The sequence below is a fragment of the Salmo salar genome, chromosome ssa07 (assembly GCF_905237065.1).
Source record: "Salmo salar chromosome ssa07, Ssal_v3.1, whole genome shotgun sequence".
Lineage (NCBI taxonomy): Eukaryota > Metazoa > Chordata > Actinopteri > Salmoniformes > Salmonidae > Salmo > Salmo salar.
In genome coordinates, this window is record NC_059448.1 from 20972502 (window position 1) to 20986321 (window position 13820).

The 13820-nt window shown below is 39.6% G+C and overlaps 1 long non-coding RNA gene across 2 annotated transcripts; it reads left to right on the top strand.

The window, feature by feature from the left end:
• Positions 1-4662: 4662 nt before the first annotated feature.
• Positions 4663-8895, top strand: LOC106608768 (uncharacterized). 2 transcript variants are annotated; one of them, XR_001329577.2, is made up of 7 exons: positions 4663-4792; positions 4883-4950; positions 5287-5333; positions 5768-5818; positions 5900-6070; positions 6573-6637; positions 8627-8895. It is a non-coding gene; the product is annotated as an uncharacterized lncRNA (long non-coding RNA). The 2 variants fall into 2 exon arrangements; XR_001329576.2 differs by lacking the exon at positions 8627-8895 and having other exon boundaries at positions 6573-7801.
• Positions 8896-13820: the final 4925 nt, after the last annotated feature.

Sequence of the window (13820 nt, forward strand, 5' to 3'; positions counted from 1 at the left end):
CTGGGGCATTATTAACATTATCACAACATAAATTATCATAACATACATTATTATGACATACATTATCATAACATACACTACATTCAACATAAATGATCATAAAATACATTATTGTGACATATTATTATAAACATACATTATCATAACACAGATTATTGTTACATATATTATCGAAACAGATTATTATGACATGTATTATCATAACATACATTATCATGCTATACATTATCATAACATACATTATCACAGCAAACGTTGTTGACAAATTATTATAACAAACATTTCTTTTTTATGATATACATTATCTCAACAACAAAAAATTGTAGCATACATTGTCGCTACAAACATTAGCATGACATACATTACCATAACATACATTACCATCCCACTGAATTGTGGCTCATACCAGTAACTGACCACATCAAGTCTCATTGTATACAAACCTCGATATCCATCTTTCCAAAGAATATGAGACGAAGTCTGACAACACAAGAGTAATTGTCTATGCATTGTGTCTGTATCTGTGTTGTGTAGCACCAGATGTGTATGCTGTGATCTGTTGTGAGGACGACACCATAAGAACACGAGTGTTCAAGGAGGATGGAAATCCAGAGTTCAACATGAGGGCCATTTTCTACAGGAGATACCCAGACACACACATCAGCATTAAGGTTAGAAACACACACACACACACACACACACACACACACACACACACACACACACACACACACACACACACACACACACACACACACACACACACACACACACACCTCACAAAGATGATACAGTACTGAGGGCTAGTAGTACTGAGGGCAAATCGTTTGTGAGAGAAAATAGTATTGAGGGCGAATACCACTGAGGGAAAATACCACTGAGGGTGAATACCACTGAGGGTGAATACCACTGAGGGTGAATACCACTGAGGGCGAATACCACTGAGGGCGAATACCACTGAGGGCGAATACCACTGAGGGCGCATTCCACTGAGGGTGAATAGTATTGAGGGCGAATAGTACTAAAGGGCAATTAGTAAAATGTCAAGTTTAATGATTCAAGTTATAATCACTGGCCTAATATTTGTTTGTCGTTGTTTGTGTGTGTGTGTGTGTGTGTGTGTGTGTGAGTGTGTTTAGTTGTGGAGCCGTGGTCTACTTTGGGACACGCTATTAGGAGGGGCTCGACTCCAGACCGGCGACAGCGAGAGAGGGCGGAGCCAGGGGATTGACCTGCAGGGCGGCCAATCACGTTCAGGATACCGGGGATGCATCTATGTGGAAACCTCATCCAGCAAATGCCTGACAGACTTGTGACAGACAGCTGTGGCTTGTCCCACCCACTATACAACCATGGCAATCACTGCTTTTCTGGATGAAGCAGCAGATTTTAATGAGGATGGATCCAATTCAATAGCTTTGAAGGAAAATGGACATTGGTCTTCGGCGTCCATGAATTACAAAGACAAATACCTCTTTGAATTAAATATTATGAGAACTCAGTACTACTGCGTTAAGGAACAGAGAAGCACAGTGATCTATCTGTTTGTTGTTCATTACTAGCGCAGAGGAGATCATAAAATCATAAAAATATCTCCTAACTTTACATCTCTGCTGGTCAGACCATGTAAGAGTACAACATTATCCAAAAAACATCAACATTTCAACTGTAAAAAGACATTGATTACCAGCTGCCAAGGTTATCTAAGGTTTATACATAATATATCTAGGCCTACTCTTTTTTTATGTGTCATGAAATTTTAGGAAAAACATTTTGATCAATTAAAATGTCATTTTCCTCAATAACCTCACCATTATATCGATGTTTTATCTCACCTTAATATGGTATGCTAATATGGTAAGCCACTGTAAGCAGGCAATGAAAGCTCTTACAATATTCAATGATTACATTTCTCTAAAACAAGCTATAGGCTACATGTGCACCACCAAGTCAGAACAGTAGGCTAAGCTATGAAAAAAGGGAAAGGGACCAAATTATTAGGGTGAGGGACATGGGCTACTAACAGCTTACTACACAACATACACCTAGTATTCCTTTATAGCTACAGTATACATATCTCCCTGGCATATTACATAATTTATGCAGCAGCATACAATACATTTTTGGACTCACCTTGTTGTGCTGTCCTCACATGAACAGGAAGGTGGCGCAGCAGTCATCAAACTTTGTCATCAAAGCCTGGCCATCTCTGGATTTATGGTGCTTTCAAGACAACTGGGAACTCAGAAAAAAACCAATGTTGAATCATGACGTCAGTGATCTTCAGGTCGAAGCTCTAGAAAGAGGCTAGAGCTCCCGATTTGGAATTCCGAGTTGGATGACCGTTCCCAGTTATCTTGAACTCACTGAAGTCTGAGATTTCCCAGTTCCGAGTTTCCAGTTGTTTTGAATATGGCAGAAGTCATGCTCGATTGACAGCATGGCCAATATATTCCACTTTTTCTGGCCTATGCTGTTGAATGTTTATCCTTTTAAGCTTGGAAAAGAGACCGTTAAACCCAGACTTGGACCACACACCCACTCCACTGAATAGCAGGCTAGTGATTGCTTTGCAACACTTGCAGTTAGCCACTAATTCCTTCCAAACAACTCATTGTTGAATTTGCGATTTCCAACTTGTTGTGTAATGTTTATGTCCAATGGCCGATGAGCACCGATACATTTTATCCATCATTTCGCTTCATATGACAAGAATTGAAAGGATTTGCCAGTCGATTGTCGACGTGATTCATGATAATGACTGCATGTCTAGCTTGCTTGCTAAGATTTTGAAAGTAAGATGTTGACATGATCAGTCCAATCAAAGCTACGGTAGATATAGCATGATTTTACATAATTTTATCTGTGGCCAATGACCTTGAGCCTTCTTGGATTGGCATTTCTAATGTAACTCTATGGCAGCATCCAAGGCGCTTGAATTTTCCAGCTCTCCCCGTAGATTTTCCCGTGACGTACAGTAGTGTCCCCATGAGTGACAGAACACTGAGCCAATCACGTCACAACTAGAGAACATTACCAACCTGGCTTCCCCACCACCACAGAAAGCACTGAGCTAAACTGAAACGCCTGCATTTTGGAGCTGCCTTACTCAAGAAAGCAAAAAAGAGACCATGCAGCTTTATTAACTGAATAATTCAAAATATATATATTTATATGTGACACGTATTAATGCCACTGCTAAATACAACTGCAACTTTAAATCAATATAGTGTTTGTGCTTGAATTAAGATGAAGGATTAACTTGTTATGGATAGGGGGCAGTATTTTCACGGCCGGATAAAAAACGTACCCGATTTAATCTGGTTATTACTCCTGCCCAGAAACTAGAATATGCATATAATTAGTAGCTTTGGACAGAAAACACTCCAAAGTTTCTAAAACTGTTTGAATGGTGTCTGTGAGTATAACAAAACTCAAATGGCAGGCCAAAACCTGAGAAGATTCTGTACAGGAAGTACCCTGTCTGACCATTTCTTGGCCTTCTTTGTCATCTCTATCCAAAACAGAGGATCTCTGCTGTAACGTGACACTTTCTAAGGCTCCCATAGGCTCTCAGAAGGCGCCAGAACGTTGAATGATGACTCTGCAGTCTTTGGCTGAAAAACAGTAGCGCATTTGGATAGTGGTCGATCTGAGAACAATGAGACGGGCGCACGCGTGCACGTGAAGAGGCCATTTTACATTTTCAGTCTTTGAACGAAAACAACGACTCCCGGTCGGAATATTATCGCTATTTTACGAGAAAAATCGCATAAAAATGGATTTTAAACAGCGTTTGACATGCTTCGAAGTACGGTAATGGAATATTTTGAATTTTTTTGTCACGAAACGCGCCGGCGCGTCACCCTTCGGATAGTGTCTTGAACGCACGAACAAAACGCCGCTATTTGGATATAACTATGGATTATTTGGAACCAAACCAACATTTGTTGTTGAAGTAGAAGTCCTGGGAGTGCATTCTGACGAAGAACAGCAAAGGTAATCCAATTTTTCTTATAGTAAATCTGAGTTTGGTGAGTACCAAACTTGGTGGGTGTCAAAATAGCTAGCCTGTGATGGCCGGGCTATCTACTCAGAATATTGCAAAATGTGCTTTCACCGAAAAGCTATTTTAAAATCTGACACCGCGATTGCATAAAGGAGTTCTGTATCTATAATTCTTAAAATAATTGTTATGTTTTTTGTGAACATTTATCGTGAGTAATTTAGTAAATTCACCGGAAGTGTTCGGTGGGAATGCTAGTTCTGAACGTCACATGCTAATGTAAAAAGCTGTTTTTTGATATAAATATAAACTTGATTGAACAAAACATGCATGTATTGTATAACATAATGACCTAGGAGTGTCATCTGATGAAGATCATCAAAGGTTAGTGCTGCATTTAGCTGTGGTTTTGGTTTTTGTGACATTATATGCTAGCTTGAAAAATGGGTGTCTGATTATTTCTGGCTGGGTTCTCTCCTGACATAATATAATGTTTTGCTTTTGTTGTAAAGCGTTTTTGAAATCGGACAGTGTGGTTAGATAAAGGAGAGTCTTGTCTTTAAAATGGTGTAAAATAGTGATATGTTTGAAAAATTGAAGTTTTCGGATTTTCGAGGGGTTTGTATTTCGCGCCACGCCCTATCATTGGATATTGGAGCGGTGTTCCGCTAGCGGAAAGTCTAGATGTAAGAGGTAGTTAAGACGTGAAATCTGCTGCCACCCACAAGATGCAGTAGTGATAAAGTCCAGAGAATGTGGAGTTCCTTATCATTCATCAAACTGAAGGTACTACCTTTAAATTCATACTGTTACAGTAAGGTCACCGTAGTTCTGTTTTAGCGACGTTCCAATTCACTTTCACTTCTGCATTTGTAGTTGATTTGGTGTTCAGCAGCATAAGTGTCTGACCACTGAAGAGAACGCAAGTTCTACAGCTACAGCAGGTAGGAAATGTATTAACTCACAGGATTTCTGCACTTCTATTCTCTCTCTCATAGAGGATAACTCTGATCTATATGAGTTAGCAAACCAGCAATGAACAATTAAGTAATTATGGTTCAACTGTAGCATTGTGTCAACAATTGATATACATATTTAGTTAGCCACTGTGGGGAGTGTGACTGTGGGGAGTGTGGCTGTGGGGAGCCTAGAAACTGACGGGAGCGGGAGTAAAGATAAGATAATGCCATAGTTCAGAAGGGATACACAACGACTACAGTGCTATCACTTCTTGTCTTCATGAAAAAGTAAATTTTACATTTGTCTCATCCACCATTCAGGTCAATCCACCAATATATGTCATGCACCATGGGCAGATGTATCGAAGGTGCGTACCTGAGCTATTTTTTAGAAAGTATTAGCCACGTTACAATTTGATGACATTACAGAAGCCTCACAATAGGTGTTTAACGTACCAGCAAATCTGACGCCCGACTGTGCAGTCGATGACGTGGCACGCAACCATTGGTTGATGAAATGTAGTCAGTCTGGAATGTGACTCTTGTAATGTGACATCATAACTCTTAATATACATTTACACCCCTTTAGAGAACAGTTAGTCATGATATGGCTGTGCTGTTGATGATAACTGAAGGGTGGGGAAACAATGACTGACACATGTCTGTTTATAAATGTGCAGGATTATAAATGTATACATTTATAAAGGTTTATAAAATGTAAAGATGTTATATCATCATGCTATGCAACCATAGATAGGACATGAAACAAAAAAAATATATTTTGTGTTGTCTAATTCTGCAGTTTGCAAGCTGGTCTTATGGGTTGCAGTTTGTGTGACCTTCATCGTCTTGGGTAAGTAGCTAGTAAGAAAAACATATCGTTATCATACCGCATCACCCTTCGTCAACTAAACTCCTCTACTTCTGCACATAGGTGCCGTGTACATTGATGACTGCCCAGTGAAACGTATCATACCTATCCACATGATCATTTCTGGATCTTTCGGTCTCCTCTATGTATTCTTCTCCTGCTACAAGGACCGTGTTGTGTGCCAACATTTGTCTAAACTATTTTGGTTCATGATCATCATCTGGCTCATTATTGGTAAGAGACATCAAATTACAAAACATGTTGCCCTGTTTGAGTACTTTTAAAATGCTTCCTTCCTCACACCTTTCCTCCCGCCTTTCTTCCCTCCTTCCTTTGAGGTAATCACCGATCTGTTTCTGTAAAGTATTGCTTCCACCAATCCAACATTATCTGCTCAGTGATTACTTCACGGAAGGAAGGAAGGATTTAATGTACTGAAACTGTCTTTTCAGCAAGCACCATGTCAGATTGTTCTGAAATCATTTCTGTAGTTAGAACCAGATAAGATTAGGATTTCTGCAACATTACTATGTTGAACAATTATGTGATCTCTGAGAAGCTAATTGATTGCCAAATTGGCCATTTTAATTTATAGTATTCATATAATATTCTATAAATAAAGTCTGATTTGGACCAAACTTTTTTCTAACTTAGCCTTAACTCGACACTGAACAAAGCTACATAAGATCTCTCAAACTGTGTATATTGATTACATTTCCTACTGCTTTGTCTACAGGCCATTTTTGGACCTTCTCTGTATTCCAACCCAACTACGAACGGAAAGAGATCATCGGCAACACGGTATACTGCAACAAATCTCTATACCTCTTTGTGGCCTCTACCACCATCATATTGGACATTATTATATGTGTGTGGCTGCTTGTGTTGTTCGATGTATGTAAATGCTTCATACTTTGTCTGTTCTGCTGTGTCTCTTTATGCATGTCTGACGATGTCAAACCTGTGGAGGTTGTTGAGCCTTTGAGGGTTGTGGAGACTGAGGACTGTGTTGAACCTAAGGAGTGTGTGGGGACTGACGGAAGTGTGGGGACTGAAGTGTGTGTGGGGACTGAAGTGTGTGCGGGGACTGAAGTGTGTGCGGGGACTGAAGTGTGTGTGGGGACTGAGGTGTGTGTGGGGACTGAGGTATGTGTGGAGACTCAGGAGAGTGTGGGGCATGACGAGAGTGTGGGACATGAAGAGAGTGTGAGTCCAACACTGCTCAATATTAATGCAATTCACTATTCACAATACCAATAGTAATTTACATGAATTTGTCTCTTTTGGGGGTGAGATAATGTAAAAAATGTAGATGTCATCATAAAAAATAAGCAATCAATGGGTAAATTTGTGCCATTATGTTGCCAAAGATCAGAAGATTCAAATAAAAATATTAATTCCCACTTTGATTTTCAAGATTTAAAATATACCTATTTTATCATTACCATTTTTGAACAGAATGATAATCATTTGGCTAATAGGCTTAACACACCCGCCCTGAAATAGTTTAGTGGAACGGCCCATCAACGAAAACGCATACCCAAAGAAAATGGACAGGTGTGTTAAAATGCCTGGGCCGACTTTTGGTCCGATTTTGCCCCTGCTGTGGTTCGTAAATCATTACAATTATAATAACTAACTGGATCAAATTGTGTGACCATCATCTTAGTGCTTGACAAATACTAGGCCTAAGCACAATGCCTCTCCCCTATTTGACCTAGATAGTTTGTGTACGTATTAATATGTAGGCTAAGTGTGCCTTTAATAAAAAAATATATAATTTACGTAGTTCTGTCCTTAAGCTGTTGTCTATTAATGTTCTGTATTATGTCATGTTTTGTGTGGACCCCAGGAAGAGTAGCTGCTGCTTCACTAGCACAGAGAGGCTGCTGCCTATTTACACAGACTTCAAATCACTGGCCACTTTAATAAATGGAACAATAAATGTTTACATATGTTGCATTACTCTTCTCATATGTATATACTGTATTCTATGCTGTTCTACTGTATCTTAGTCAATGCCGCTCTGACATTGCTTGTCCATATGTTTATGTATTCTTACAGTTTTTCACAATTGCTAAAACACAATTTCTGAAACCTTGCTCCATTTCCTGAAAACATTAAACACAAAACCTCATCTTCAAGCACTATTTACATAACCTCTGACTCCTCTCGCAAAATGAAACATTCGCCTCAAAACAGTTTTACCTGTGTTCAAAATCAAACACTGCTCTCAAATCATAAACAAAGTGATCAAAATGATATACACTCTCAAGCAGTCAGTAAACAATATACCGAAAAATAGAAAACACATTGTTCAAAACATACAATTCTCAGGGAGAAGTACATTTTTAATCTAAAAAAATATTCATATTTTTCTGTCATTGTCTTTTGATGAACGAAAACATGTTCTATCATAGTAGCTCAAAATTAATCAGAAATTACTACTCTGCTTTGCTCTTTGCAATTTTGTTTTTTGTTCTTCCTCCTCCTTGTACCCCTATTTTTACAGTACTGTACCCTGCATCTCACAAACTTGTCCTTTGTCTCTGTGATACTGTAATTCTTGTTCTTTGTTGATATGAACCTGCAACCAGTCAAAATCTATTGAGCAGTCAGTACTGTTAATAAATGGAAAGCACAATGTTCAGGGCCATACAATTTGTCCATTGTACAGTATACAGCCTACAATGCACTCACTGTACTACAGTATACAATACTAAAAGGGACAAAAATCAAAGGAGTAAATATGTGATCAATGTGCTTCTTCTTGTCTTTCGGCTGGGTCAGGCCAGAGCATTTCGTCGACATCACAAGCAATATTGTCCCTCCTGAGGCAACGGGGGAAGAAGTCTCTTGTGTGCCGTATCCAGCCCTGACCTGATTCCTCACCTATATCACCACAGGCTAAATCCATGGCTTGCAGCAGATTTACTCTGGTGTAGGGTTGTCTATCATACACTTTCCATCTCCAAGAGGAGAAAAACTCCTCAATCGGATTCAGGAAAGGTGAGTATGGAGGGAGGTACAAGTTCATAAACTGCCCATTGATGTTAAACTATTCCCTTACCTGAGCAGCTCGGTGGAAACTGACATTGTCCCACACTATCACATAGGTGGGAATGGGATTCTCATTTAGCTCTTGACCCTGCTGCTCTTGAACCTGCTGCTCAAATAAAATATCTCTTAGATTGGCAATAAATCTTAGAAGGTGCTGGGTGTTATATGGCCCGAGTGTAACATGGTGATGTAGAACACCATGGTTGCTGATAGCAGCACAGATTGTGACATTGCCACCTCGTTGACCAGGGACTTCAACAATGGCCCGCTGTCCAATCATGTTTCGGCCTCTCCTTCTCCTCTTTGTTAGATTGAAGCCTGCTTCATCGACAAAGATGAACTCATAGGGTCTGTCCAAGGATTCCAAGTCAAATATTGTCTGTGTAGAAATACAATATACTGTATGTAGGATTTTGTAAGACATACAGAGACAGTGCTATACTGTAGAGTACAATTAGGCCTACTGTATGCACTTCTGATTCACATACATTGTATGTACTGAAGAGTAATGTCATTCACATAGTATGTGTTAGTACTGTAGACAATCTGGATTACAGTAAATGTTTCTGAATGTACACTTACTTGCACATACTGAGCTCGCAGTTCTTTCACCCTTGGTGAGTTGCGCTCAAAAGGTACTCTGTATACTTGTTTCATTTGCATCCTGTTACGATGGAGAACACGGCCAATTGTGGAAATGCTCACACTGTCGATTCCCTGGAAGTGTGTGTTGTCTTGTATCACTCGTTCCTGGATATCTCTGAGTCGTATTGCATTATCTTGAAGGACCATGCCAACTATAACGGTCTCTTGCTCCCGAGTGAATATAGCTGTCCTTCCACCTGCATGTGGCAGCCTTGCAATTCTACAAAAAGTAGTTGTGCAGTTACAAAACATATTCATGCAGTACAATACATACAGTGATTAACTTTACAAATGTCTATTGAAACAGCTGCATATAGTGTAGTACAGTAAATTTGCAATTACAAAAATACAGTAGCATACTGTACCTGTTCTCTTCCCTGAATGTCCTTACTATGGTGGACACAGAAAATCGGCTCAAATTGGGTTGCACTCTAAGTCCTGCTTCCCTCATTGTCAGTCCATGGACAAGAACATGGTCTATAACTGTTGCTCGAATTTCATCAGATATTTCCACTCTTTGTCTTCCTCTTCGTCCTCCTCTTCCTCTTTCTTGCCCTCCTCTTCCTCCTCGTCGCCCACCTCGCATACGCACTCGTCCTCTCACATTGTTTCTTCTATCCATTCTCAGACTTTCTCCTTCCCACCTTCAACAACCTGTTTGCTCTCTGAACTGGCTTATATTGGTTGTGTCGCATCATTTGAAACAGGTTAAATCAATTTTGAGTGGTTGTGTTCAATCAATGACATGTGTTCTCTATTTGTATTTGATTGTTGCCACTTGTGTTTACCAGTATGGATGACATGTGCATTAGAGTGCAGAATGTGTTTTGAGAATGAGAACGTGTTTAGAGTTTTGCTGAAAAGTCTAAGTGAGATCTGCAAATTGTGTTTTACCATGTGAATAATTAGCTAAATGAGTCCAGGCAACTGAGAACTTTGTTCAGCCAATGGGTTTTAGTGTTTTAGCAATTGAGAAAAACTGTAATTCCATTCCTTAACTTGGACTGTGTGTATTGGGTATATGTTGTGAACTTGTTAGATGTCACCTGTTAGATAGTACTGCACTGTCAGAGCGAGAAACACATGCATTTCGCTACACGCGCCATAACATCTACTAAACACATAGATATGACCAATAAAATGTGATTTGATTTGCTTTTGCAATAGCTAATGGGGATCCTAATAAAATACCCCAAATACCAAGCTTATGGGTCTACTGTCTGTTACCAATATCAGCAATATTATATGCAGCAGCTTGTTTACTTGGAATAAACAGAGCAAATAATGCAAATGAATACAAGTCAGACAGAGACTAAATCGAAGTTTGAACGTATTATGGCTCAATTTAATTGATCAAATGTGTGTTGTGTTCTTCCATAATAAAAAGGCCAGGGCTTCTAGGCTGGTGTGTTTCATTTTACCTACTCTATATTTGAGTTGGCATAATTCAAATGGTTGCCAATCTATTCAAATGAAGTTGTGCTGCCTAACTGTAACATTGTAAATTGTCAGTCATCCTTACCGTTTCGATAAGTTAGCTAACAGTAGCTTGTGATCTTGGCTGCTTTCAGTCGCCCGCAACACCAGAAGAGGGACTGCAAGAGCATGCGCTGTCGAGAGCGGTGGCTCTGTCAGTTAGCGAGAAATAGTGAAATGGAATTATTTTCTGACTCTCCCCAAGCGCAGATCTCTCAGTAGTAGTGTTAACGTCACTGACACGCACAACCAAGGTAAGTTGACCATATCGCAATTAAATACATTTGACATGTTTTGCCTAATTCCGTAAAGGTTTTTAATTTATATGTATATATTTTTATCATAGCCTACATTCTATTGCCTACAATCCATGGAGTTAAATTCATTCATTGGACATAGAGTAGCCTAAAAGGAAGAAGAGGCTGATCATTACTGACTATCAATTGTGTGCATAGATTCTGGGTTATAGGTATTAACTTAATATTATTCAATGACATAGTATTAGCTAAATATTATTCATTGTATTGTAGAACTGTCCTACCGTGTTTTATTGAAAACATATAGTCTGTGATGGACTAACAAAATGCTAACGTGAACAAGTGTGACAGGTCAGGTTACTTCACTATTTAATGTAACTTCAACCAAACATAAAACTGTATGAAAAAAAAACACAACGAGAGGTGACATTGCAAAGCTAAGAAAATAAAATATAGTTAAGGGGGAGCAAAGACAGCCAGGTGTGTGTGCGTGTATAGTTATGGGTTTGTTGATTGTGTGATTGATGTTTGTGTCAACTTTCATGGTAGATATACGGCGCATTCAGAAAGTATTAAGACCCCTTGACTTTTTCTACATTTTGTTACTTTACAGCTTTATTCTAAAATTGATTAAATAGTTCCCCCCCCCCCCTAATCTACAGACAATACCACATAATGACAAAGCAAAAACGGAAATAACTACATAAGTATTCAGACCTGTTACTCAGTACTTTGTTCAAGCACCTTTGGCAGCCTCGAGTCTTCTTGGGTATGACGCTAAAAGCTTGGGACACCTGTATTTGGGGAGTTTTTACAATTCTTCTCTGCAGATCTTCTCAAGCTCTGTCAGGTTAGATGGGGAGCATCGCTGCATACCTATTTTCAGGTCTCTCAAGATGTTTCGATTGGGTTCAAGTCCAGGCTCTGGCTGGGCCACTCAAGGACATTCAGAGACCTGTCCCAAACCCACTCCTGCGTTGTTTTGGCTGTGTTCTTAGGGTTGTTGTCCAGATGGAAGGTGAACCTTTGCCCCAGTCTGAGGTCCTGAGCGCTCATGAGGAGGTTTTCATCAAGGATCTCTCTGTACTTTGCTCCGTTCATCTTTCCCTCGATCCTGACTAGTCTCCCAGGCCCTGACGCTGAAAATCTTCCCCACAGCACAATGCTGCCACCACCATGCTTCACCGTAGGGAATGTGCGAGGTTTCCTCCCGACGTGACGCTTGCCAATCTTGTCTCGGAGCTCTACGGACAATTCCTTCGACCTCATGGCTTGGTTTTTGCTCTGACATGCACCGTCAACTGTGGGACCTTATATAGACAGGTGTGTGCCTTTCCAAATCATGTCCAATCAATTGGATTTACCACAGGTGGACTCCAATTAAGCAGCTTGGGTGTTAGAGAGGCACTGCGTGTCAAGAAAGGGAAGTACTATACAACCGTATTACAAATGGTGCTGTAAAGATAATCTCAAGGATGATCAATGGAAACAGGATGCACCTGAGCTCAATGTCGAGTCTCATAGCAAAGGGTCTGAATATGTATGTGAATATGTTATTTCTGTTTATTGTTTTTAAGAAATTTGCAAACATTTCTAAAAACCTGTTTTTGATTTGTCATTATGTGTGTAGATTGATGAGAAAAAGGTTTTATTTAATCCATTTTAGAATAAGGCTGTAATGTAACAAAATGTGGAAAAAGGGAAGGGGTCTAAATACGCTCCGAATGCACTTAAAGTTTGTGTATGATTGGTAGATAACATCATATCTCATCATCACAAACATGAGTTGTACAGGTGACATCATGTATGTTTATACATACAGTACAAGTCAAAAGTTTGGACACACCTACTCATTCAAGGATTTTCTTTATTTTTTATATTTTCGACATTGTAGAAAAGTTGTGAAGACATCAAAACTTTGAAATAGCACATATGGAATCATGTAGTAACCAAAAAGGTGTTAAACAAATCAAAACATATTTTATATTTCAGATTCTTCAAAGTAGCCACCCTTTGCCTTGATGACAGCTTTGCACACTCTTGGCATTCTCTCAACCAGCATTACCTGGAATGCTTTTCCAACAGTCTTGAATGAGTTCCCACATTTGCTGAACACTTGTTGGCTGCTTTTCCTTTCCTTTGCAGTCCAACTCATCCCAAACCATCTCAATTGGATTGAGGTCGGGTGATTGTGGAGGCCAGGTCATCTGATGCAGCACTCCATCACTCTCCTTCTTGGTCAAATAGCCCTTACAAAGCCTGGAGGTGTATTGGGTCATTGTCCTGTTGAAAAACAAATGATAGTCCCACTATGCGCAAACCAGATGGGATGGCGTATCGCTGCAGATTGCTGTGGTAGCCATACTGGTTAAATGTGCCTTGAATTCTAAATAAATCATAGACAGTGTCACCAGCAAAGCACCCCAACACCATCACACCTCCTCCTTCATGCTTCACGGTAGGAACCACACATGCAAAGATAATTTGTTCACCTACTCTGCATCTCCCAAAGGCACGGCAGTTGGAACCAAAAATGTCATTTTAGA